This window comes from Tamandua tetradactyla, chromosome 3, assembly GCF_023851605.1.
Source record: "Tamandua tetradactyla isolate mTamTet1 chromosome 3, mTamTet1.pri, whole genome shotgun sequence".
Classification (NCBI taxonomy): Eukaryota; Metazoa; Chordata; class Mammalia; order Pilosa; family Myrmecophagidae; genus Tamandua; species Tamandua tetradactyla.
The window spans coordinates 167,336,894-167,362,694 of NC_135329.1; the positions used below are offsets into that span (position 1 = coordinate 167,336,894).

The 25,801-nt window shown below is 35.4% G+C and overlaps 1 long non-coding RNA gene across 1 annotated transcript in view; it reads right to left on the reverse strand.

Annotated features, from left to right (window-relative positions):
• Window positions 1–4,112: 4,112 nt before the first annotated feature.
• Window positions 4,113–25,801, reverse strand: part of LOC143676475 (uncharacterized) — a 71,606-nt gene continuing 49,917 nt past the window's right edge. The window contains exons 5-7 of the long non-coding RNA XR_013172112.1: window positions 23,944–24,086; window positions 20,385–20,456; window positions 4,113–4,203 (exon numbers count right to left, since the gene is read on the reverse strand). This is a non-coding gene — a long non-coding RNA (uncharacterized LOC143676475). The remainder of the gene's footprint in view (window positions 4,204–20,384; window positions 20,457–23,943; window positions 24,087–25,801) is intronic.

Here is a 25,801-nt window from a genome sequence, read left to right on the forward strand (position 1 = left end):
AACAGTGATAGTTTTACTTCTTCCTTTCCAATTTTGATGCCTTGTATTTCTTTTTCTTGTCTAATTGCTCTGGCTAGAACCTCCAACACAATGTTGAATAATAGTGGTGATAGTGGACATCCTTGTCTTGTTCCTGATCTTAGGGGGAAAGTTTTCAATTTTTCCCCATTGAGGATGATATTAGCTGTGGGTTTTTCATATATTCCCTCTATCACTTTAAGGAAGTTCCCTTGTATTCCTATCTTTTGAAGTGTTTTCAACAGGAAAGGATATTGAATCTTGTCAAATGCCTTCTCTGCATCAATTGAGATGATCATGTGATTTTTCTGCTTTGATTTGTTGATATGGTGTATTACATTAATTGATTTTCTTATGTTGAACCATCCTTGCATACCTGGGATGAATCCTACTTGGTCATGATGTATAATTCTTTTAATGTGTTGTTGGATACGATTTGCTAGAACTTTATTGAGGATTTTTGCATCTATATTCATTAGAGAGATTGGTCTGTAGTTTTCTTTTTTTGTAATATCTTTGCCTGGTTTTGGTATGAGGGTGATGTTGGCTTCATAGAATGAATTAGGTAGTTTTCCCTCCACTTCAATTTTTTTGAAGAGTTTGAGGAGAATTGGTACTAATTCTTTCTGGAAGGTGTGGTAGAATTCACATGTGAAGCCATCTGGTCCTGGACTTTTCTTTTTAGGAAGATTTTGAATGACTAATTCAATTTCTTTACTTGTGATTGGTTTGTTGAGGTCATCTATGTCTTCTTGAGTCAAAGTTGGTTGTTCATGTCTTTCCAGGAACCCGTCCATTTCATCTAAATTGTTGTATTTATTAGCATAAAGTTGTTCATAGTATCCTGTTATTACCTCCTTTATTTCTGTGAGGTTAGTAGTTATGTCTCCTCTTCCATTTCTGATCTTATTTATTTGCATCCTCTCTCTTCTTCTTTTTGTCAATCTTGATAAGGGCCCATCAATCTTATTGATTTTCTCATAGAACCAACTTCTGGTCTTATTGATTTTCTCTACTGTTTTCATATTTTCAATTTCATTTATTTCTGCTCTGATCTTTGTTATTTCTTTCCTTTTGCTTGCTTTGGGATTAGTTTGCTGTTCTTTCTCCAGTTCTTCCAAGTGAACAGTTAATTCCTGCATTTTTGCCTTTCCCTCTTTTCTGATATAGGCATTTATGGCAATAAATTTCCCTCTTAGCACTGCCTTTGCTGCATCCCATAAGTTTTGATATGTTGTGTTTTCATTTTCATTTGCCTCAAGGTATTTACTAATTTCTCTTGCAATTTCTTCTTTGACCCACTCATTGTTTAAGAGTGTGTAGTTGAGCCTCCACGTATTTGTGAATTTTCTGGCATTCCGCCTATTATTGATTTCCAACTTCATTCCTTTATGATCCGAGAAAGTGTTGTGTATGATTTCAATCTTTTTAAATTTGTTAAGACTTACTTTGTGACCCAGGATATGGTCTATCTTTGAGAATGATCCATGAGCACTTGAGAAAAAGGTGTATCCTGCTGTTGTGGGATTTAATGTCCTATAAATGTCTGCTAAGTCTAGCTCCTTTATAGTAATATTCAGATTCTCTATTTCTTTATTGATCCTCTGTCTAGATGTTCTGTCCATTGATGAGAGTGGGGAATTGAAGTCTCCAACTATTATGGTATTTGTGTCTATTTCCCTTTTCAGTGTTTGCAGTGTATTCCTCACGTATTTTGGGGCATTCTGGTTCGGTGCATAAATATTTATGATTGTTATGTCTTCTTGTTTAATTGTTCCTTTTATTAGTATATAGTGTCCTTCTTTGTCTCTTTTAACTGTTTTACATTTGAAGTCTAACTTGTTGGATATTAGTATAGCCACTCCTGCTATTTTCTGGTTGTTATTTGCATGAAATATCTTTTCCCAACCTTTCACTTTCAACCTATGTTTATCTTTGGGTCTAAGATGTGTTTCCTGTAGACAGCATATAGAAGGATCCTGTTTTTTAATCCATTCTGCCAATCTATGTCTTTTGATTGGGGAATTCAGTCCATTAACATTTAGAGTTATTACTGTTTGGATAATATTTTCCTCTGCCATTTTGCCTTTTGTATTATATATATCATATCTGACTTTCCTTCTTTCTACACTCTTCTCCATACCTCTCTCTTCTGTCTTTTCGGTTCTGACTCTAGTGCTCCCTTTAGTATTTCTTGCAGAGCTGGTCTCTTGGTCACAAATTCTCTCAGTGACTTTTTGTCTGAGAATGTTTTAATTTCTCCCTCATTTTTGAAGGACAATTTTGCTGGATATAGGAGTCTGGTTGGCAGTTTTTCTCTTTTAGTAATTTAAATATATCATCCCACTGTCTTCTAGCCTCCATGGTTTCTGCTGAGAAATCTACACATAGTCTTATTGGGTTACCCTTGTATGTGATGGATTGTTTTTCTCTTGCTGCTTTCAAGATCCTCTCTTTCCCTTTGACCTCTGACATTCTAACTAGTAAGTGTCTTGGAGAACGCCTATTTGGGTCTAATCTCTTTGGGGTGCGCTGCACTTCTTGGATCTGTAATTTTAGGTCTTTCATAAGAGTTGGGAAATTTTCAGTGAAAATTTCTTCCATTCATTTTTCTCCTCCTTTTCCCTTCTCTTCTCCTTCTGGGACACCCACAACACATATATTTGTGCGGTTCATATTGTCCTTGAGTTCCCTGATACCCTGTTCAAATTTTTCCATTCTTTTCCCGATAGTTTCTGTTTCTTTTTGGAATTCAGATGTTCCATCCTCCAAATCACTAATTCTATCTTCTGTCTCTTTGAATCTATCATTGTAGGTATCCATTGTTTTTTCTATCTTTTCTACTTTGTCCTTCACTTCCATAAGTTCTGTGATTTGTTTTTTCAGTTTTTCTATTTCTTCTTTATGTTCAGCCCATGTCTTCTTCATGTCCTCCCTCAATTTATCGATTTCGTTTTTGAAGAGGTTTTCCATTTCTTTTCGTATATTCAGCATTAGTTGTCTCAGCTCCTATATCTCATTTGAACTATTGATTTGTTCCTTTGACTGGGCCATATTTTCAATTATTTGAGCGTGATCCGTTATCTTCTGTTGGCGTCTGCGCATTTAGACAGATTTCCCTGGGTATTGGATCCAAAAGTTTGGAAGATTTTTCTGTGAAATCTCTGGGTTCTGTTTTTCTTATCCTGCCCAGTAGGTGGCGCTCGTGGCACACGTTTGTTTGCGGGTCCCACCAGTAAAAGGTGCTGTGGGTCCTTTAACTTTGGAAAATTCTCACTGTCCAGGAGGTTCGCTAGCCGAAGCGGCTTGAGCCGGCCCGGGGTCCGAACGCAGGGAGGGTTGCTGGCCGCCCAGCCTGTCCGAATTTCCTAATCGGCCCGGGGCGACAAGCGTGGAGGGAGGGCGCCAGTGGCAGCGGCCCGCCCGGGAGAGTGCATGTTCCTGGGGAGTCACGGGTTTGGAAGGGGTCTCCCCCACCCGTCACCGTTCTCCGTGGCCTGGGGATTTCCGATCCAATTCTCTCAGTTGGTCCGGGGGGCCGCGCGTGGTGTGAGCGCCAGCCGCTGCGGTTTCAGGGCACGGCCTCTCCAATTCTCCCAGCCGGCCCGGGAAGGGGGAAGGGAGTGACTCCGGCCGCTTGCCGCCCCGCCCGGTGAAGCCCGCGCGCCTCGCCGATCTCACCCGAGCTGCTTCTCTCAGCCAGCCAGCCGTTCCAGGATGGGGTACGCTGTCTTTTCTATCTCTGTTGTGGCTATGGGCACTTTCTGTATCGTTTCTACTCCCCTAATAGCTGTCCTGGGGAAGAAACTAAGATCTGCGCGTCTTACTAAGCCGCCATCTTCTCCGGAAGTCAGATGTCACTCTTTATTCTAAATTCCAGATATTTAGGTTGTTTTAATAAACTTACCAGAGATAAAGTTAGATAGAGCAAAAGAAAATTTAAATTTTGGACAAAATAAACATCTCTTCCTTTGGTATCACACAGAAATTGAAGTTTTAAAACACAGACATTATCATCTTTTACCCTGTATTCTAAGTTACCTTATTCCCAACCAGACCAGGTATATTCACACCTGTAATTGAAGGCTGATCTCTTTTTCAGATTTTTAACAATGCTGCATAGAGTAATGTTGACTTTTACAGTTGCAGAACTCTAACTCTGAGTCTCAGGTGTCAAACTGGTATCTGTAGACACAGAGAATTACCAAGATATACGAAAAGAACACAGCATCTCTGAATTTAGAAATAACACTTAAAACTCAGGAATAAATGATTACTGTAAGAGCTTAGAATCTAGGCCCTGATTTTCTTAGGCACATTTTCTAAATGAGGCCATACAATACTTGTCTTTTCTGGCTTATTTTGCTCAACATAATGTTCTCAAGTTTCACTCAACTCATTGCATGTCTCATGACTTCATTCCTTTCTGTAGCCCAATATTTCATCATATGTATACATCACAGCCTGTCTTTCTGTTCCTTGGTCTATGGACCTTTCAGCCACCTCTGTCCATTGACTATTGTGAATAATGCTGCCATAAATATTAGTGTGCAAATGTCTATTCTTCTCCATGCTTTCAGTATTTCTGAGTGTACTTCTAGGAACAGAATTGCCTAATCCTATGGCAGCCCTGTATTTAGCCGCCTGTGGATCTGCTACATTACCCTCTGGAGAGGTTACACCATTTTACTTTCATACCAACACTGAATATGTAAACCCCTCTCTCCACATCTTCTCAAGGATTTGTATCATTCTGTTTATTTTTGATGCTTCAGTTTTTGTTGAGATATAGTCACATACCATATATTCTATACAAAGAATACAATTAATATCTTATAGTATACTCACTCTACTGTACAATGATCCTCACTATCAATTTTAGGCAATTTTCATTGCTCCAAAGAGGAAAATAACAGCCACACATAAAACAAACCCCCAAATACCCTATATCCCTATTCAGCCCCACCCCTGAATTATTTACCCATAGGATTATTGTGATACTAGTAAGGTAGTGCTGTTTCTTATAGTCCATAGCATTCAATAGGTAATTTTTCCATATACTGCTTTATTATTAACTCTTTGCATAAGTTTCATAAGTTTGAAGTAGTTCATGCAAGAGTTTATTTATAGTTGAAGTTTTAATCGGTGAGATTATGACTTTACATAATCCCTTTCAACATATTCACCATCAATAGGCAATATTATGATGATCCCAATAATGAACTGTATTCACCTTTATCCATTCCCAAACACTTAAGTTCAATCTTCTAATAAATTTGCTCCCCCCTTCTCTAGCTTTTGTTTATCTCTAGGTCCCCATTATTCTACATTCTAAGACTCTGAGTTTACATTTTCTAGGGACATTCATATAAGTGGATTCATACAGTATCTACCCTTTCATGTCTAGCTTATCTCAGCATAATGTCTTCAAGGCTCATCATGTTATTGCATGCTTCAGGGTGACATTCCTTCTTACTTCTGTATAATGTTCCATCATATTATACACCACATTTTGTTTTTCTACTCATCTGTTAATGGATATTTGCACTGAAAACATCATTTGGCAATCATGAATAATGCCACTTTTGAATACTGGAATACAAATGTCTGTCTGTGTCACTGCTTGCAGACCTTCTGTGTATATACTGACTAGAGGAATTGCTGGGTCACAGAACAACTTGATATTTAGTTTTCTGAGAAATCAACAAAATGTCCTCCACAACAGCTGTACCATGTTACATTCCCACCAGCAGTGAATAAGTTTTCCTACTTCTCCACATCCTCTCCAACATTTGTGGCTTCCTGTTTGTTAATTAGAAGCCTTTTTTGTAGATGTGAGATGATATCTTATTGTGGTTTTTTAATTTGCATTTCCCTAATATCTAATGAAGATGAACATTTTTGTGTGCTTTTTAGCCATTTGTGTTTTCCTCTTCAGAAAAATATCTGTTCATATCTATTGCTTATTTTATAATTAATTTGTTTGTCCTTTTGTTGTTGAGTTTTAGGATATTTTCCAATAAAAATCCAAATATTTTTCCCATTGAGTTAGCTGTCTCTTAATCTTTTTGGCAAAGTCCTTTGAAGTACAGAAGAGTTCAGTCTTTCAGAGTTCCTATTTATCTATTTTTTTCTCTCATTGCTATTGCTGTGGGTGTAAGTTGTAAGAAAATACCCCTTATTCTAGGTTTCCAAGATGTTTCTCTTTATTTTCTTCAAAAATTTGATACTGGCTCTTATATTTAGGTCTTTGATCCACTTTGAGTGAATTTTTGTACAGAGTGTGAGGAAGGGTCTTCATCATTCCTTTGGATATAGATATCCAGTTTTCCCAGCTCCATTTATTGAAGAAAGTATTCTGTCCCAGTTCAGTGGACCTGGGGGCCTTACAAAAATCAATTGGCCATAGATTTGGGGTCTATTTCTGAACTCTCAATTTGATTCCTTTGATCAAGATGTCTATCTTTGCGACAGTATCATGCTGTTTTAACCAATGTGACATTATAATAAGTTTTGCAGTGTAAGTCCTTACACTTCATTCTTCTTTTTAAGGATGTTTTGACTATTAAAGTCCTCTTATCCTTCCAAATAATTTTGATAACTATTTTTTCCAAGCCTTCAAAGTAGGTTATTGTATTTTGATTGGTATTGCATTGAATCTGTAGATCAATTTGGGTTGACATCTTAACAACATTTAGCCTTCCTATCCATTAACCTGGAATGTCTTTCCACCTTTTTAGGTCTTCTTTGATTTCCTTAAGCAATCTGCTGTAGTTTTCTGTGTACAGATTATTTTACTTGCTACTGTGAATGTAATTTATTTCTTAACTGCCTCCTCAATTAGGTCATTATTAGTATATAGAAACATTATTGATATTTGCACATGAATCTTGTATTCTGTGATTTTGATGAATTTGTTTATTAGCTCAAGTATCTTTGTCATAGGTTTCTCATGATTTTCCATGTGTAAGATCATGTCATTTGTAAATAATGAGACTTTTACTTTTTACTTTCTGATTTGGATATCTTTTCTTTCTTTTTATTGACTAATTGCTCTAGATAGAAATTCAAGCACAACGTTGAATAACACTGGTGACAGTAGGCATCTTTGTCTTATCCCCAATCTTACAGGGTAAGGCTTTCAGCCGTTCAACATTGAGTATGATGCTAACTGTGAGTTTTTTTATATATGTCCTTCATCATATTGAGGAAGTTTCCTTTGACACCTACTTTTGAAGTGTTTTTATCCAAAATGTATACTGAATTCTGTTGAATGCTTTTTCAGCATCTACTGAGATGATTATGTGATTATCCCCTTTCAATATGTTAATGTGCTGTATTATGTTGACTGGTTTTCTTGTTGTGCACCTCTCTTGCATGCTTGGAATAAATCCCACTTGGCTATGGTGTATAATTCTTTTAATATGCCTTTGGATTAGAATTGGTACTTTTTTGAGAATTTTGCATCTGTATTCATTCATGAGATTGGCCTGTAGTTTTCCTTTCTTGTAATATCTTTATCTGGTTTTGATATTGTAGTGATATTAATTTCATAAAATGCATTAGGTAGTGTCCCTTTCTCTTCAATTTTTTTTTAAAGAATTTGAGCAGGAATGGTGTCAGTTCTTTTCAGAATGTTTGGTAAAATATCCCTGTGATGCCATCTGACCCTGGGCTTTTCATTAGAGGAAGGCTTTTGATGATTGATTGAATCTGTTTACTTGTGATTGATTTGTTGAGGTCTTCTATTTCTTCTTGAGTCAGTAAAGATAGTTCTCTGTTTCTAGGAAATTGTTCATCTAAGTTGCCTAGTTTGTTGGCATACAGCTGTTCATAATATCCTCTTATGATTTTTTTTTTTATGCCATCAGGGTCTGTGATGGCCAGGTTCATGTGTTAACTTGATCAGGTTATGGTACCCAGTTGTAGCATTAAGTAAGCACAGGCATATATGTTGCTTAGAGAACATTTCATGGACTTAAATCCTGAGAATGTTGATCACATCCACATTTGATTATATATGCAGTTGGATAAGGGGAGTGTCTTCTGCAGTAATTGACACTTACTCTAATCACCTTAAGACTTTTAAGGAGAATTCAGAAGACAGAATCAGCCAAACTCTCCTGGGAGTTCATTGAGGATGTTCATTGGAGCTGCCAGCTCATGTCCTGCCCTACAGACTTTGAATTTTTATGTCTGCATGGTTGTGTGAGACACTTTTATAAATCTCATACATGCAGATATCTCCTGTGTTGGTTCTGTTTCTCTAGAGAAACCTAATACAGGGTCCATGGTAATGACCCCCCTCTGATTTCTGATTTTATTTATTTGTATATTCTTTTTGTTTTTGCCAGTCTAGCTAAGGGTTTGTCAATTTTGTTGATCTTCTCAAAGAACCAACTTTTGTTCTTATTGATTATTTCTATTGCTTTTCTGTTCTCCAATTTTTAATTTCTGCTATAATATTTATTTCTTTGCTTTGCTTTGCTTTGTGGTTAGTTTGCTATTTTTTTTTTTCTAGCTCCTCCAGGTGATCAGTTAAGAACTTGATTTTTTCTCTTTCTTCTTCTTCTTCTTTTTTTTGGTTTTGTTTTGTTTTGTTTGTTTGCTTACTTGTTTGCTTGTTTTTTGTGACATGGGCAGTCATTGGGAATCAAACCCAGGTCTTGGGTGTGGCAGGCAAGAACTCTGCCTGCTTAACCACTGTGTCCCACCCTTTCTTCTTTTTTAATACAGGCATTTAGTGCAATAAATATCTTTCTCAGTGCTGCCTTTGTTGCATCACATGAGTTTTTTGTTTGTTTTTTGTTTTTGTTCTTTTTAAGAGTAAGCAGGCAGAAAATTTATTACAACTACATGTAGGAGGACATGTGGTCACTCTTGCAAAGACAGAGGTGAGGGATATGAGAGGCTATAGGCAATGTGTGGTCATTTGCCTTTATAGATTAGCTTTTCTTACTCCCACTCCCTTATCCTTGTTCAGGGCTTTAATTCCCTAAACTACCTTCTCTTCTGGGTGATACCTGGTGGTAGATATTGCATTTAGATGGGTTGGTTGGCTTCACCCTTCTCCATAGATGACTAACAGAGGTGGAGGTCATTTGGCTTCACCTTGCTCCTTGGATGACTCAGGTATGGGTCATCTGGCTCCGGATGTGTGGATAGGGACTTTCTTGACCTTGATTAACTGCCCTTGCTCAAGGGCTTCTCTCCTCTCAGTTTCCTGTTCTAGTCTGCTTTGACATTCACCTCAGAGAGTTCTCACCTTTAAATCTTAAGTAGCATTGAGAGGTGAGGATCTGTCTTTTCAGGGGTTATAGACCCTGCCTGAAGGGGCATAGAACTTTCTGGCTATGTTATTTTAGCTGAGAGATGAGGAGTTTGGAGTAGCAGTTGGAATGGCTGAAACTTCTCACGTCAGCATTAGTTTTGTGTGGAAGACTTCTAGTCTGGAAGAAATAAACATGGTGTGAAGTTCAAACATGCACATGCTAATTAACAGCAAAGGGAGGATAGAAGTGAGTAGGTCTCGGTCTGTCATTAGCTTAAAGAGACTGGGGAAGAGGGAAGGGAAGGACTATCCTTCAGGCTAAGAGTGAAATTTAGATAGGTGGCTCATTCCTATTTAACTAGGGAATAAGAGAGCACACGTGCTAAGTTAAGGGGTGTGGGAATGAGGCTTAGAAGGTGCTTGATTAATTGGGCTTCAGCTTTGGCTGCCATGTCAGTGCAGCTATTCCCCCAAGACATGTTAGTATTATTTTTCTGATGGCCCAGGCAATGAATTACTGTTGGAAAGAGCCTGGTATTTGTGAAATTGAGTATTTCTTGGCTTTGTTTAATTAGGATAAAGGATCACTCTTTCTACACTGCTGTGTGAGCATGCAGGACTAAAAAGGCACAGGCTTTTTCCTTTTTTCTAGCTCTAGAACTCAGTGGAAGGCAGTTAGTTTAGCTTTTTGAGCTAAATTTACTGGGGACAGGGCTTTGGCATATTGAATTGGGAGCTCTCATTGCTTAAGAGAATAGAAGGAATTCCCAAGGTGTGGAAGTTTTATGTTGCTGTTTTTTTAATTTAAGGGACTTGGAAAATATTATTTGCATTCTTTTTTTTTTTTCAAATTTTCTGCCTTTTTTTTTAAAGTCTCACACAGAAGTTAAAGTTTCAGAATATATAAATTATTTTAATTTTAGTCCTAACAGATCAGCATCTTTTGCATGTTTCTATACTGAGTAATGTGACTTTCAGAGTTGGAGAACTTTAATGCTGAGTCTCTGGTATTATACAGATATTAATGTTCTAGAGAACTACTAGGTTATACAAAGAACAACATATCTCAAAATTTAGAAATAACAGTCAACGCTTAAGTAATTACTGTAAGAGCTTACACTTTAGCTTTAAATCCATTATAAGCATTTTGAATGAATTTCTTTTAGAGTTAAAAACATTTGGCAATTGTTTTATATTGTGGACATAAATATAAATTATAATAGAAGTTATGACCTGTTTTATTTTTCCACATTTACAAGGGTTATGTTAATTAACTGGTAGAACATAGCATGTATATTTGCCTTATTTCTCCCTTAAAGTTCTTTTTGTTGAATATGAAGTTCTGATTTAAAGCTCCACCTGTACTATAAGAAGAAGTCTTAGAGTAAAATAGTGTAACTGATAAGTACATTTGGTTCTTTATTATGCAGTTTAATATTAGGATATAACATGGATAGTAAGAACATTGTTAAGATTTTAGGACTTTTAAATAATTTTTAAATTTATGAATATTATTTTATTCATGCAAATCTAGTTAACAGGATAGAAAATTTATTTTAATTATTGTAACATTTGATAAACACTTTTAATGTAACATGTTAAACTATTCTAGCACCTCACTTTTACAAAGTGAGATAACAAATCCTTTGTAAATTTCTTTTAAGAGTGGTAAAACATTTTGTTTTAAATAAAGGATGATAAAGTCAACATAAGCATTAACAAGGATAATATTTTGATATGATATAAATTTTTCAACTTTAGACAGAGTACTCAAGTGGTTAAGAGAAACTTTTTATAACTTTTCATTAAGAGCAGTTTAACAGAGAACAACATTGATTAAGGCAGACAGAAATTATTTCATAAACTTTCTATAACTTTTTGTAGTCAGCAGTGACTACAAATAAAACTTACTTTCTTAAATTTTCCACATCCATTCAGAACTTATAGTCAGTAATGACTTCAAAATTCACTTTTTAAAACTTTCTGCAACTTTCTATATCCATTCAGGAACTGTAGTTAGCAATGAAAACAAAATTCACTGTCTTAAATCTTTCACAGATTTTCCATATCCATTCAGTTAGCAATGATTACAGCAAACAAAAGTCTATTAGTAATGTGGTAGTTTATAAAGTTAATATATTGCAGGACTGTACTTTGAGGTAGTGGAGACCAGTAATTCTGCTGCTAAGGTATTTTTAAAGATGTAGAGATTATTTTGAAACCCTTGGGACGTTACTGTCTAAATGAATAGTGTGGAAATATTATTTTCAAGTTTCTGTCATTTAACAGTGAATAGGTGTTAATAAGGATACAAAAATGCATTTTTAAGTTTTAGGACTGAAAACTTGCATGCAGCAGAGGATTATCATGGGCTAGACCTGGGATGTTTTTATCCTATACAGACATGTTTATTTACTTAAGGATCTTTTCTGGGATGCTAAGAGGTCTCAACCTAGTAGGGGCCTTAGTGTAAACAAGAGGTAAACACTAGCTGGGTTTACTAGTCTCAAACTTCACTAGTGAAAAAAAAATCTTTTCAGAAGGGATTAGTCATTTTTGTACAACTAAAAACTGATTATTTAAAAGTATGCTGCCAATTTGACAAAGGAAGAGTGGGTAGAAATCTTGGCTTTAGGCTTTCTATTTATCCCTGCTGTAGCAGAGGTTTATGGGGATAATGGGCAGGGTCAAAACTGAATAACTGCCTCCATTGTTAATTTAAAAATGAATTGTCATCCCTGCTTTATTGAAGATCACCCAGGGCTTACTGAAATTGAGGCTCTATACTGATGTATAGGAAGCCACCAGGGGCCCCAGGCCTCCTCAGTCTTGCTTAGGGGAAGTCACTAAGGCTTTCGGGAGAACCTGACTCACCTTCAGGACTCAGTGCACTCCCAGGCCCAGTGTTCAGCTTTCTCGCCCTACAGCAAGGCCCCTGGGGCTCTCAGCACTTCAGGGGACACTTGTCCTTCCAGTGCCCCTTCTTTCTACAATTGTAGCAGGATCCAGCTGGCTTCTGCCCTCTGTGGACCCAAGGTGGCTGTTTTCCATTCATGGCAAGCACCATGAACCAAACTCTGTTCCTATCTCTCCCTATCTTTTCCTCCTCTTTGCCCTGTCCTGGTTATCAAAAATAGAAAAAGTAGCATTCATGAGATAATTCATAGGTGTTTATAGCCCAGGGGCCAGTTTCTGGTGTTCTGTCCTTATATTGGGAGCTGACTGCCTAATAAAATAGGGTTTAACCATCATTTGCTCTTCTGAGGAGTTAGGGAATACTTGGTACTTTTTTATAGCCTCTACCAGCCTTCCCTGAAATAGAGCAGGGTTTTCTGTATCCTCTTGGGTTATGCTCTATAACATATTATAATTTTCAGGTTTGGTGGTACATTTTTTTTTTTAACTTTTTTTTTTAACTTTTTTTATTAAATTAAAAAAAATTTAACAAACAAAACATTTAAATATCATTCCATTCTACATATACAATCAGTAATTCTTAATATCATCACATAGTTGCATATTCATAATTTCTTAGTACATTTGCATCGATTTAGAAAAAGAAATAAAAAGACAACAGAAAAAGAAATAAAATGATAATAGAGAAAAAAAAAAAAACTATACGTACCATACCCCTTACCCCTTGCTTTCATTTACCACTATTTATTAAAAAATAAATAATAGGGGGAAGAAATGTTAAAATAAATTCAGTTTGAAATAGTGGTGGTACATTTTTCATGTCTTCTGTTAGACAAGTTATCATGTGCTCTCTGGCTTTCATTCTGCCTGACACCTCTGATAGTTCCAATTTGGGGTAACATTTGGAACCATTACTTCCCTGACTACATATAAGGCAAGCTACCAGTCCACAAATTTGTCTGCATGACCCTGTGCTTCAGTCCAATTCAATGCTTTTCCTCAGGAGTACAACAAGAAGAAATAATGACTTGCACATCCCCCCCAGGTAAATTCACAGGTTAATAGCAGATTTTCAAATCTTCCTGAAGTTTTGAGGGTCCCTTTTGGTTATAACATAATTTGCAAAATATCTTCATGGATTTATCCTGATATAGGGTCATAAAATCTGTATGTAATGAATTTATTGCTTTCCCTCCTTTTTACAAAAGAAATTTGACTGTAGGATAGGGTTAAAATTGACTGTTCCATTTGTGGGCCAACACTGGCCACTCTCTGGGTGGTATTGTGACCAGGTCGTATTGCAGTAGAAAATAACCTTTTTCTTTTTTAGCTCTGTTGTGAGGTTATTGAAACTTTGTAGTAGGCAGCCTAATGGACTGCCAGTTGGAATACTGGAAGCACCACCCATTTCAGCTCTTACAGGCTCAGTTCACTTCAGCCTGGATAACTGAAACTTTCACTTATCCTGCAAACTTCACTTCTGGCTTTCCAGGGAAGAAAGATGACTCCCCTTATATGTGGTTAATCACTTTTCTCTTGCTACTTTCAGGACTTTCTCCTTCTCCTCAGCATTTGACAGTCTGAACACTATGTATATTTGAGTGGGTCTATTTGTATATTTTCTATTTAGAGTTCATTTGGTTTCTTTGATTTGCAAATTCATGTCTTTTATAGTGTTGGGAAGTTTGTCCCAATTATCTCCTCAAATAATCTTCCTAGGCCTTACTTTTCTCTTCTCTTTCTGGTACAACAGAGGTTCTTGTGTTTATGCACCATATATTGTCCACCATTTTCCTGAGATCCAATTAAAATTCTTCCATTTTTTCACCATCTGTTGTTTTGTGTGTTCAAATTCAGTTACTTTGTCTTCTAGTTCACTTATTCTCTCTTCTGCCTCTTCAAATCTTCTGTTGTGTATCTCTAGTTATGTTAGTTTGCAAGCTGCCAGAATGCAATACACCAGAACTGGAATGGCTTTTATAAAGGGAATTTAGTAAGTTACAACTTTATAGATCTAAGGAAATGAAAGTGTCCAAATGAAGGCACCAACAAGAAGTTAACTGCACTGAAGGAAGGCCAATGGATTCATAACCTCTGTCAGCTGAGTAGTCACATAGCTGGCATCTGCTGGCTCCTCATTCCTGGGCTTCATGCTTTCAGCCTCTGTTCCTTTGAGGATTCCTCACTTCGCTCCTCTGGGGCTGGCTTTTGTTTCTTGGCTTCCATTCTGGCTTGCTTAACATCTCATAGTGATGTCTTTTGGACTGCAAATATCTGTCTCTTTGCTCTCCAAATGTCAGCATCTGTGTTAGTTCTGCTCTGAAGTTTCTATTGGCTGCATGGCTTCTGTCATTCCTATAAGCTCTGCTCTGAAGTTTCTGTTGACTGTGTCATTTCTGAGGTTTCTCCCAAATGTTCCTCTTTAAGGGATTCCAGTAAACTAATAAAGACCCACCTATCTAATCAAAAGTTAATACCCACAATTGGACATGTCACATCTACATGGAGATAATCTAATCAAAGATTCCAATATACAGTATGATTAAAATAAATGGTTACTTTTAGAAGATTGAATCAGAATTAAAGCATGGCTTTTCTGGGTTACATAATAAATTCAAACCAGCATACTAGTATATTCTTTATTTGATCTACAGTATCTTTCATTTCCATAAACTCTGCTATTTTTCTATTTATTTTTTCCAATTCTTCTTTTGTTCCTCTAGTTACTTGATAATTTTATGCTTTTAGCCAACCTATGAAAGTTATTTAGGAGATTTTAATGATCATCTTTGACTAGGTGATCCAAATTCTGTTTCTTCTCTGGCTTTTTAATTTGGTCATTTGTCTTGGACAAATCTTGCATCTTCATATGCTTAGTGATTTCTTGTTGATTTCCAGGCAATTGATAATCTTGCTAAGTTTAGTTTGAAAGTTGGTTTCCCAGGCTCATCTAAGATTTTGTATTTCTTGGGTTTGTGCTGTAATTCTTTTGCACTTGGTTTATCAGTAATTCCTTGCCAAACCAAGGCCAAGACCTCACGGAGGACATGCAACTCTAAATGAAGATTTATTAAAAGTTAGGGAGAAAGGCAGTTTGCCAGAGTGCACTTTCCCTGTCTTCCTAGCAGATGGTATTTTTGGTCCTCTTCCTCCCCTCGGACCTGCCTCTCCCTGACTGCAGCAGCTGGCCAGCTAGGATTCAGACCAGAAGAAAATCTAGTCAAGGCTGCGAGTCTTTTTGTGCACTGAGATCCACCAACCCCAGGGTGGGGGGATTGACATTGTGCACCTAGGTGGAGAATGTGCTTGTACGCATAATGGGTCTCATGTTTCCAAGGCACCATGTGGAATAATCTTAGGCTCTGGGACTGGGCAATCAAACACTGAAACCATTGTCCTGGTCATTTTCTGTCCTTTTCCTAATTGTCACATGGTGTAGGGATGAAATCATCCTATTCTATTCCGTAATCTTCCGATTTTGAAGCTAGGTGAAATCCAAAATCAGGTGTCTGCTGCAAGTGATTACTTCTCCACAAGGTCTGTAACATTTTGGTGCTGGTTACCAGAGAGTTTTGGTGTTCCTCAGCTTGTGTCCAGCTGGATTTTAAAAGCAGTACCTCTGTTCTTTTAGGCCTACAACCGTATCTGATATCCCCATGGCTTGAGATATTAGTTATAGCTCTTAATTTCATTTCCCCTTTAATTTCTAACATCTGAAGATTTTCTCTTCTTTTTTTTCTTCGTGAAGCTGCAGATGTTTAAAAACTTCAACTGTATTTTATTAATTTTCTTTATTGAAACAAAAAAGGTGCTACCATATTGTTCAGAAATTCCGAAGTATTTTTTAAGCAATCTTCTTCTGAAGACACATCTACTTTTTCGTTATTGTTGTTGATAGGTGAGTATGGAGTTATATCAAATATTTCTTATAACTCTTGATTCCTTTAATTTTGGGGAAAATATGGTTGTTAAATGAAGTCAAAAACACAGTGAATGAACTTACTACAAAAGACACTAGGGAATGGGTATTTTTTTCTCCTAAAAGCTAATAAATAATTGTCTTTTCATAAATAAAAGGGGTTATAATAATATGCATACATATCCATTTGTCCTACTCTAAGTACTTTCTATCTTCTTTTTTTGATATATATGCAATAGCATTCTCATTAATTTTTCTTATTCACCATTTCTATAAAATAATAGGACAAATTCATAAATAGGAGTTCGACACTTATTATATGATTAAATAATGCTTCTTTTTGTAAAGTCATTTTTATCATATTACTTTGGTCCAGGATTTAAGAAAATGTGTTTTCAGTGTATTCAGGTCTTTTGAAAATGTATAGATTTAAAAATAACTATTGGACTCAAAACAATTGCATGAAAGAATTATGAAATTATCCTTATATAAATAAAGGTTTTAAGTTTTGTCATCCAAATTATTTAATTATTTAACCTATAAAATTATATTAAGTTATTTTGAATATTTAAATGTTAATTGTTTAGAATTCTATGAAAGTTATAAAATAGTTCTTTTTAAAAGAAATGATCTTCTGTTTCCATATAGAGTAAAATGAAAAATGGAAGAGAAAGAATCATTGAACTATCTAACCTATCTATAATTGTAGTGGTGCTGCTATTTAAGATAATGTTAACAATAAGAAGTGACATTTTCTACTGATTATTATTTCTAGGATCTCATTATTTGCATGTTTGTATAATAAAACAACTATGGTGGTTGGTCTTTTATAGTCTCCTTATACTGCAAAGTAAAGTAAAAACACAGAAAGGTTTTAACCTGTATTGAACCTGTATGTCAAAGATGCCAGGCCTCTCTCTAGCTTTGAATCTCTACAGCACCTTATTTTTAGCAGTAATATTTATTTAGAGATTTATGGTTTGCAGATCACTTACAATAAATTGTCATTATTTTGAACAAATATGAGGTATAATTATTATCTTTTCACAGACAAGAAACTTTATTCCTACAGAGCTAGTTCCAGAGTAACACTTGGCCTATTAGCAGCAATATTGGACCTAAAGACCTGTAGGGACTAGTTTTTTGCCAGAAAACATATCCAAAGCATTTTTAAAATCTTATTAATCCACAGTTTCTATTCCTAGGCTCCAGAGTTGGGGGAAGATTTTTATTATAAATAACTGAAATCAAATATTTATTTTCAAATTTTCTTATACAGCTTTGGAGTTTAAAGGTTGAAGTGGCATATGGTAAAGGAACCTTAAAATAAAACTCCTTAGCATTGAGAAATTCACTTTTCAAATTATGTTTAAAGGTCTCAGATGTTGCTATTTCTCTCCTTTAATATAAATAGCATGCCCATTTATTTCATACTTTTAAATTATTTTTGTTGATTGTTATTAACTCTATTGGGTTATAATTTCTATACGATACAGGTGACCAATTTTAAGTGTACAATTTGATCCGTTTGGAAAAATGAATACAGTTATGTAACCACCATGCTAAACATTATATAAAATACTTCCTGCCACAAAATTATACCCTCCTGGCCCTTTGCAATCAAGACCCACATTGACCAATAACCTCTGGCCACCACTGATCTGCTTTAAGTCCCTATGATTTTAACATTTTTAGAAGTTCATGTAAATGGAATCATAACTACATTATTCTACTATGTTTTTATTTCTTTGATTCAACATATGCTTTTGAGATTCGTCCATGTTTTTGCATGTATCAGTAGTTCATTTATTTTTATTGCCTAGTAATTTTCCATTATATGAATGAATGAAAATTTGTTTACCCATTATGAATATTCATAGTTTCCCAAATTTTATATATAAGGAGGCCTTAAACATATGTTCACAGGTTTACAAATAAATAATGAGAAGACTTCTTTGCATATCTCTAGGGCCCTGTTTCCTCTTGGGGCAGTTTCCTTCTCTTTGGTACACTGTCCTACAAACCTTTAACACTTTTGAACTTTCTGAACTCTTGACTTTGGCTTCTCAATCCATATGTTTTCATTTCTTTTAGTAAATATCTAGGATTGGGATTTCTGGGATATATGCTAGGTGATTGCTTAACCATAGTATACATTCCAAACACTATTTTCCAAAGTGGATGTAATATTTTGAATTTTCACAGTATGAGAGTTACTGCTGCTCAGAATCTTTGCCAATATCATTCATTGTCAGTTTTTTAAATTATGTCCTTTTTAGGTCTTTTATAGTCATATCATTCTGTATTTAATTTTTATTACTTTATTTGCTTATTAGACAATAATATATTCTCTTTTCTGAATTGCTTGTTAAAATTCTTTGTCCATTTTTGGGGGATCTGTTTGTGTATCTTTTCCATATTCAATGGTAAGAGTTATATTTTATTTAGAATAATATATTTATTCTAAATAAAAATATATATTTTAATGAAATCCATAATCTGATATGTTTTATAAATATTATTAGAATAATATATATTTTATAATATTATTAGAATAAAATATATTAGAATAATATATTATATTCTAATTAAAATATATATTCTAAATAAAATCCATAATCTGATATATGTTTTATAAATATTTCTCTCAGTTGGTAACTTGTTTATTTTTATTTTTTTGCGAAGAAAATATTTTTTCCAAATTCCAGTTTATCAATCAATGCATTTTGTGTGAGTGTTCTGGGATATTTGTATAGATTTTAAGAATATTAATTTTCCTCTGCAAATAATGTGGAGTAAGTGGTTGCTATTGTTGCAGTTTTGTTCCTTTCACTGCCTTTAAAATTTTCTTTATTTTTTATGAACTTTCAGCAACTGAATATGATGGGCATTGGAAATTTTGTTTTCTATTTTTCTTCTAACTGGAGTTCATTTAGTATCTATATTGCACAAGTATATTTATCATCACCTTCATTCATTTTTGGACATTAAATCTTCAAGTATTTTTCTTTTTCCACTGTTTTTCACCTCTTCCTGGAATACCAAATATTCATATTTTAATATGTTCCAAAGACTGCTGATGTTCTGTTTATTGGGCTGTAATCTTTTTTCTTTCTCTGTGATTCATTTGGTAAGTTTCTTTTTATCTTCAAATATGATAATCTGTTTTTGTTTTTTTTTTTGCACTGTTTAATCTGCTGTTATAGATATTATATTTTTACCACTAGATGTCTCATTTATCTTTTTTAGGCCTTTGATTTCTTTTTTTTTTTTTTTTTAATATGCTCATGGTTTTTTTTCTATCTTCTTGAACTTATGGAGCATATTTATAGTAAGTATTATAACATGGTAGTAGTAACATCTCTGTCACTTCTGGGTCTGTTTCTATTGACTGATATTTCTCCTGGCCATTGTCACATTTTCCTGCTTTGTATATCTGGTAATTTGGTTTTGGGTGCTCAGTAATATGTATTTTATACTTTGGGTGCAGGATTTTGTTGTGTTCCTCATATAGTATTGTATTCTTTTTCCTAGAATGCAGCTGTTATTTGAAATCAGTTTGATCTTTTTCCTAAGGTGGTTCCAAAATAACCTTTTGTTTAAGGATAATTTATCCCATTATTAACACAGTTCCATCCTTAGATTCTTAGAATTTTACCTTATAACCTATGTATTGCAGGGTGTATGTTCTTTTGATGAATACATGAACATTCCCCAGCACTGTTTGTGTTCCTAGAATTCCTTTCGAGTGGTCCTTTACCCATACTGTGGTTGTTTCCTTGCACATTTGCACAAATAAATAATCTGCATATCTCTAGAGCCCTGTCTCCTCTTTGAGCAGTTTCCTTCTCTTTGATATTCTGTTCTACAAACCTTTAACTCTTTTGAACTCTCAACATTGACTTTAACTTTGCAATCCATAAAGACCTCCAAACCTTGTTTAAGTTCTCCTCCCTTCACTGTGCCTTAGAATTTCCCTCTCAGTAAGTAAGCTCTTATAATTTGAGAGTTCACTTTGTTTGTGTTCTTGATCTTAGGAATCATAGTTTTATATTACATTTGTCCAATTATAATGGAAGTTGTTTTCATACATTTTTATTAGGTTTTGTAATTATTTAAAACAGGAAAGTCTGGCTGTGTCACTAAATCTTGGCAGGAAATAGAAGATGCCATGATTCTGGTTTTAAATTTGATTTATTTTTCCTTTTAAATTAACACCTCAATCGACTCTTATTCTATCCAAACATTCAAAACACTCACATTTTTCTATTGTCGTATTTCTCTTTATGTCAACATTCTCACTGAAGACAGTTTTTCAAACGATTTTTCTCCCTGTGGTCAAAAGGACATAATTAAATTATATTTCTAAAATTATAATATACTATAATAATTATTGGAAGCTTCTTCTCTAGTATCATTTGATGACTTTGATGTCTTACTTAAGTATTTTATCTTTTGTTATGAATTTTACATGGGCTTTGAGACTATGAATTATTTCTTGTCTTTCTAATTTTTTTTCCACCCACCCAATTTTTCTCTTTGCATGGAGCAGTAATAACATTCTATTTGTTTCTCTTCATTAGGGCCATTTTATTTGTTTCTCCTAATCCCTTACCATATGAAAATTCAGTCAACCTAAAACTCTCAGCTCAATTTACACCCTCAAGGAAGGCATCACTTATCCCCAATGCTTGGATAGCTTCTTTTGTATATATTCTTTTCATATTATGTGACATTTTTCAGAGAAGTTACATAAGTTTATAATGATCTATTGTGTGGTTATTGTTTAACATTTTGTTTCCAAATTAGCCTGTACATTCTTTAACAGTACAGTCTATGTTTAATTTGTTCCACCATTTCCTGATAACAATTAGGAAAATGACTAGCAGATAAGTTTCAATAAATATTTAAAATATTCATAAACCAATCATATTCCTAGATGAGTATATGCCCATATAAATTGCTTCTTTCAAAACATGGTGGTCCAAACTTTCTGACAGAGCCTGTTATGGCCAGAGCTTCTACAGAGAATATAAAACTACAACAAATTAATCTTTTAGCTTGTTAACAAGTAAGGTGGAAAGAGAGATGAGCTTCCTGTGGCCAGGATTTCCTTGATTGAACTTCCAGAGCTGTGTCTTATTGTCAGCAACTCATTGGTAACTGACCCAAAAATATAATTTCACATTAAAATATTTTGCAATGTCATCAATCTTTTAATAGCAAAATATATAATGATGGTGCATATTTTTAGACTATGCAAGTCCTTCTTCAGTTGTTTTTAAATTAGCTGTTATTTTCAAGAGTTCATTTACCTGTTAAAAGAGTTCAATTTTCTGATGACATGTGTTTTGGGTTGAACTGTGTTCCCCAAAGCATGTGCTGAAGTCCTAACCCCCCGTACCTATGAATGTGACTTTATATGGAAATAGGGTCTTTGCAGATGTAATGGAGTTAAGATGAGGTCATGGATTAATTGATTAGGGTAGGCCCATAACTCAGTGACAGGTAAACTTATAAGAAGGCCATGTGAAGACAGAGGCACAGAGACATACAAGGAGAATTCTATAAGGCAGACAGAGATCGGAATTTCCAGCCATAAACCAAAGAATGTGAAGGGTTGTCAGTAAGCACAAGAAGCTAAGAGAGGGACATAGACTGGATTCTCTTCCAAAGCTTTCAGAGTGAACATAGCCCTGATGGTACCTTGATTTTTGGACTTCTAGCCCCAGGAGTATGAGCAAACAAATATCTGTTGTTTTAAGCTACCAAGTTTGTAGTAAATTGTTATAGCAGCCCCAGAAAAAAAAAATCATGTTTTAGAATATAATTTATTTATAAACATGTATTTTTTTTAATTTATCTAGCATTGCCGCAATGAAGATACTCTATATTAGTCAGGAATCTTGGAATGGTATATGGCTTCACACTAAGGTGATCCATGAGTTTAATCACTTCATTATTACTCTAGCTCTTTTGTTTCCTTTCACTTCATTCTTAGGAATATTCTTCCATGAGTTATCAAAACAACTGCTGACAGGCTCAGTTCACTGAGGCATCAGTAAAACAGAGCCTCACTTTCTTAATGGTTCCAGGGTAGATACTCCCATTGTATAATCAAATATTCAGACCCTGTAGAGTGTGAGTAGATGTTCTTGTTTGCCAAGCATGGGTCACAGTTTCATACATGGAACTAAGGATAAGTTCAGGCCCCACTGAACAATATGGAATAAATGGGAAAAGGGTAAATTCAATAAAGGAAATATATACTTTTGTTAACAGAAAAGGTATAGATGCTGGACAAAAACTTCAAATATTCACTGAACATACTAACAAGTATTATTCATTAGTTTTTGTAGATTTCCTTCTATGTAGTAAAATATGAAATACATTAATTTCCACTGCATCCCATGTTATATTTGAATAGCTCCATCTACAGCACAGACAATTTTCAATGATCTTCCTATCATCTACCCAGGGGATAAAATAAGAGTTGTGCTGAATTACATGTAGGATTATTAATAACCTGGTCCTGGCCTACCTTTCTATCCTTATGCCCCTCAGTCTCACAGATCTGTTCTTCAAATATATATATATATATATATATATATTTAAGATATCTATATAAATATATATATATTTGCAATGCTTTACAGCACTGGGGCAATGTTCTCCAGGAGCTTATATAGGCTCTAAATCAGCATCCACTCTACGCTGCTATTTCTTCCATAGCCAGGATTCAGAGGTCCAGGAATCAAAGGGTGGAAACAGCAGGTTGATTATCTTGGGGAATGGTGCTATTCCCCTAGTGATCCCCTAGGAAGATGTTTGCTTCCTGTCCCTGTAACATTAGGCTCTCCTGGTCTACAGGTTTTAGTTCTAAAAGAAGGCAGGGAATTACCATACTGACTAGGGTGATTTGTCCTGATTATCCAGAATAAATGGGACTGCAACTACACAATGGAAGTAAGTAAGAGTTTGCCTTGAATACAGGGGATCCCTTACGGTATCTCAGTACTCCTATGCTCTATGCTTAAAATCAACAGAAAACTGCAACAACCCAATCTAGCCAGGACAACTAATGGCCCAGACACTTCAGGAGTTTAGGTCACCCAATCAGGCAAGGAATCAAGACCAGGTGAGGTGCTTGCTGAAGGTAAAGGGGATATGAAATGGGTAGTGGAAGAAAGTTGTTATAAATACAAGTTATATCCACAAGACCACTTGGCAGAAATGAAGACTGCCATGATTGATTGATTGGTTGATTGATTGATTGATTTAGGTGCATGGGCCAGGAATCAAACCCAGGTCATGCTTGGCAGGTGAACATTCTACCACTGAACCACCTGTGCACCCCTACTATAATGTTTTTTTAGTATTTCTTCCTAGTTTTGTTATGAACATGTTTGTATGTATACATAAAGCAAATATCTTCATTTTCTTCCCTATCTTATTCCCTTATCATATAACATAAATTATATTAACATTATGTCACAGTATTTAAGTTACAAGGTTACCAAATTTAAGAGTGAATATTATCCAAGGACTTGCATCCTTTTCTAGGGGAGGAGATAGTGCCTTTTCTATTGTATGCAGGACAGTTGAATTATATTAGAAGAATACAAAACTGTTATTGTTTTTAGATTAAGTATGGTCTCTTTTTTTATGTTTTCAAAAATAGCTACTGATACAGATAGTGATACGGTAAAAGGAAAAGCTGGATAGAAAACCACACATGCAGCAGGACACCGATTTTCTAACAGCACCCCTCTCCCCCCCACACACACAGGCATTCTCATCTTAGCCTACAATCAAGTACCTTATTCATCTCCAAGCCCTCAGAAACTCTTCACTCCCCTGAAGGCTTGTTGAAGACATGGGCCATCACCTTCATAAAAATAGAGTTTAGGGCAGGCCCTGGTGGCTCAGCAGGCACGGAGACCCATGTTCGATTCCTGGTTCCTGCACATGCAAAAGAAAAATATATAGAGTTTAGTAAATACATGCTTGACATGATATGAATTATTACATTTATTATGTTCATATTTTTATCTGAATTTATTTACAGTCCTTGTCTATGTCTATATCATATGATATAAAATAAAGATGTGCTCGACTGGCTTAAAAAAGTAATATAGGCAAATTTGATCATTTTTATAGCTATTATGTAGTGGAGATGGTGATGAGAAGTAGGCAAGAATGGAAAAACCAGTCTGGAGAGCACGCAATCCAATAGGAATAATATAATTAAACATGGGAACCTGGAGGTGAGAACAAAGGTCTGAGACTTTTACAGAAAATGAGATATGGGATTAAAAGATATAGACAGAAGCCTTACTGCTGGAAAAACTGCCCCTCTGTTGGGCAAAAGGATGTCAATACATTCATAAAAGACTTTCTATTTGCGGTGTCCTCTGCTCAACTATCTCTCCCTACAATATCTCTGAGTAGCCAGTGAAAAAAGGCAAGTGGAATCGGGTAGCTAAGTATAGACTATTGACACTTGAATGTAGAAGCTATCATCTGTGGTTCCAGACTGTCAAAATTATTGAACGCCATGGGCCAGCCTGCCCAACATGTCTCTGCCTTCATTTCTGTGGTGGGAGGTGGGCTATTGTGAAAGCTAATGGGCAGACCAAGCTTGGTTGAAAGGATGAGGGCTGGACTGCTGGAAAGTCATGAGCACAACTACCAGCCATCTCCCTGTCCTCACCCAACCTCTCCTCCTTTTCTTTTCTGTGTAGCTGTTTCAATATGTTTTCATTCCATAGTGCCAGGGAATGTTAGGTCTACTGGAATGGCTTGACCATATCTTAAACTGGAAACCAAGAGTGGCAGTTGCAGCTGTTTTTCAAGGCTGGAACTCTCAGTGGCAGGCTACCACTATCTGCGTGTTATAAATATCCCATCCTTGAGTGGCACAGATTGGTCTCGCCTCTCCAACTGAAGTGGGTTGTACAGAGCTGCCATCCACTGCCCCTGACCCAAGAAGTTGGGCTGCCCAGGAGATCAGCCATGATGGGATAGCTTCCCCTGCTCTTTTGGACCCTTTGAGTTATGTAAGTAATAAAGTAGTCATTTGCTGAAAGTTTCTGAAGTACCTGAGACAGTGTTCCCATGACATACCATGTAGTAACTTGCTCCACAGCTATATTTATTTTGTATAAGGCTTGATAATAAGGAAGCATAAATACCATAGCAGCTATCTAAAGAAAATGAATTAACATTGTAAATAAAAACAAAGTAACTTCTGGTAATATTTTCAAAATATAAATCTGTGTTAATGTCTTAAAAAACAAGGCTTTACACATGGAAATGGAGGGAATATATCCTGCATATAGCCACAATCACATTATGTTTTCATAATTCTAGACAGTTTTCATTTAAGTCAAGCAATTAACTCAAGTAAAATCCAAGAATACTTGACTTTTGTAAATTATATGCCATAATAATTCACATGTGCCCTTTGAAAAGTCAAGTTTATCCTGACTGCATTTTGGAAAATGGTCAAATGTTTATAATTGAGAGGTTACCGAATTAAGAAAATGAGGAGATGTCCAATAATTCATGCTACGACTTGTCTACATCCCAATTATTAGTTAAATTTAAACATTCTTCTTCATTTAGAGGTGCATTGAGATCATGGGATATAATAAACCCAAGCAGTAGTATCATGT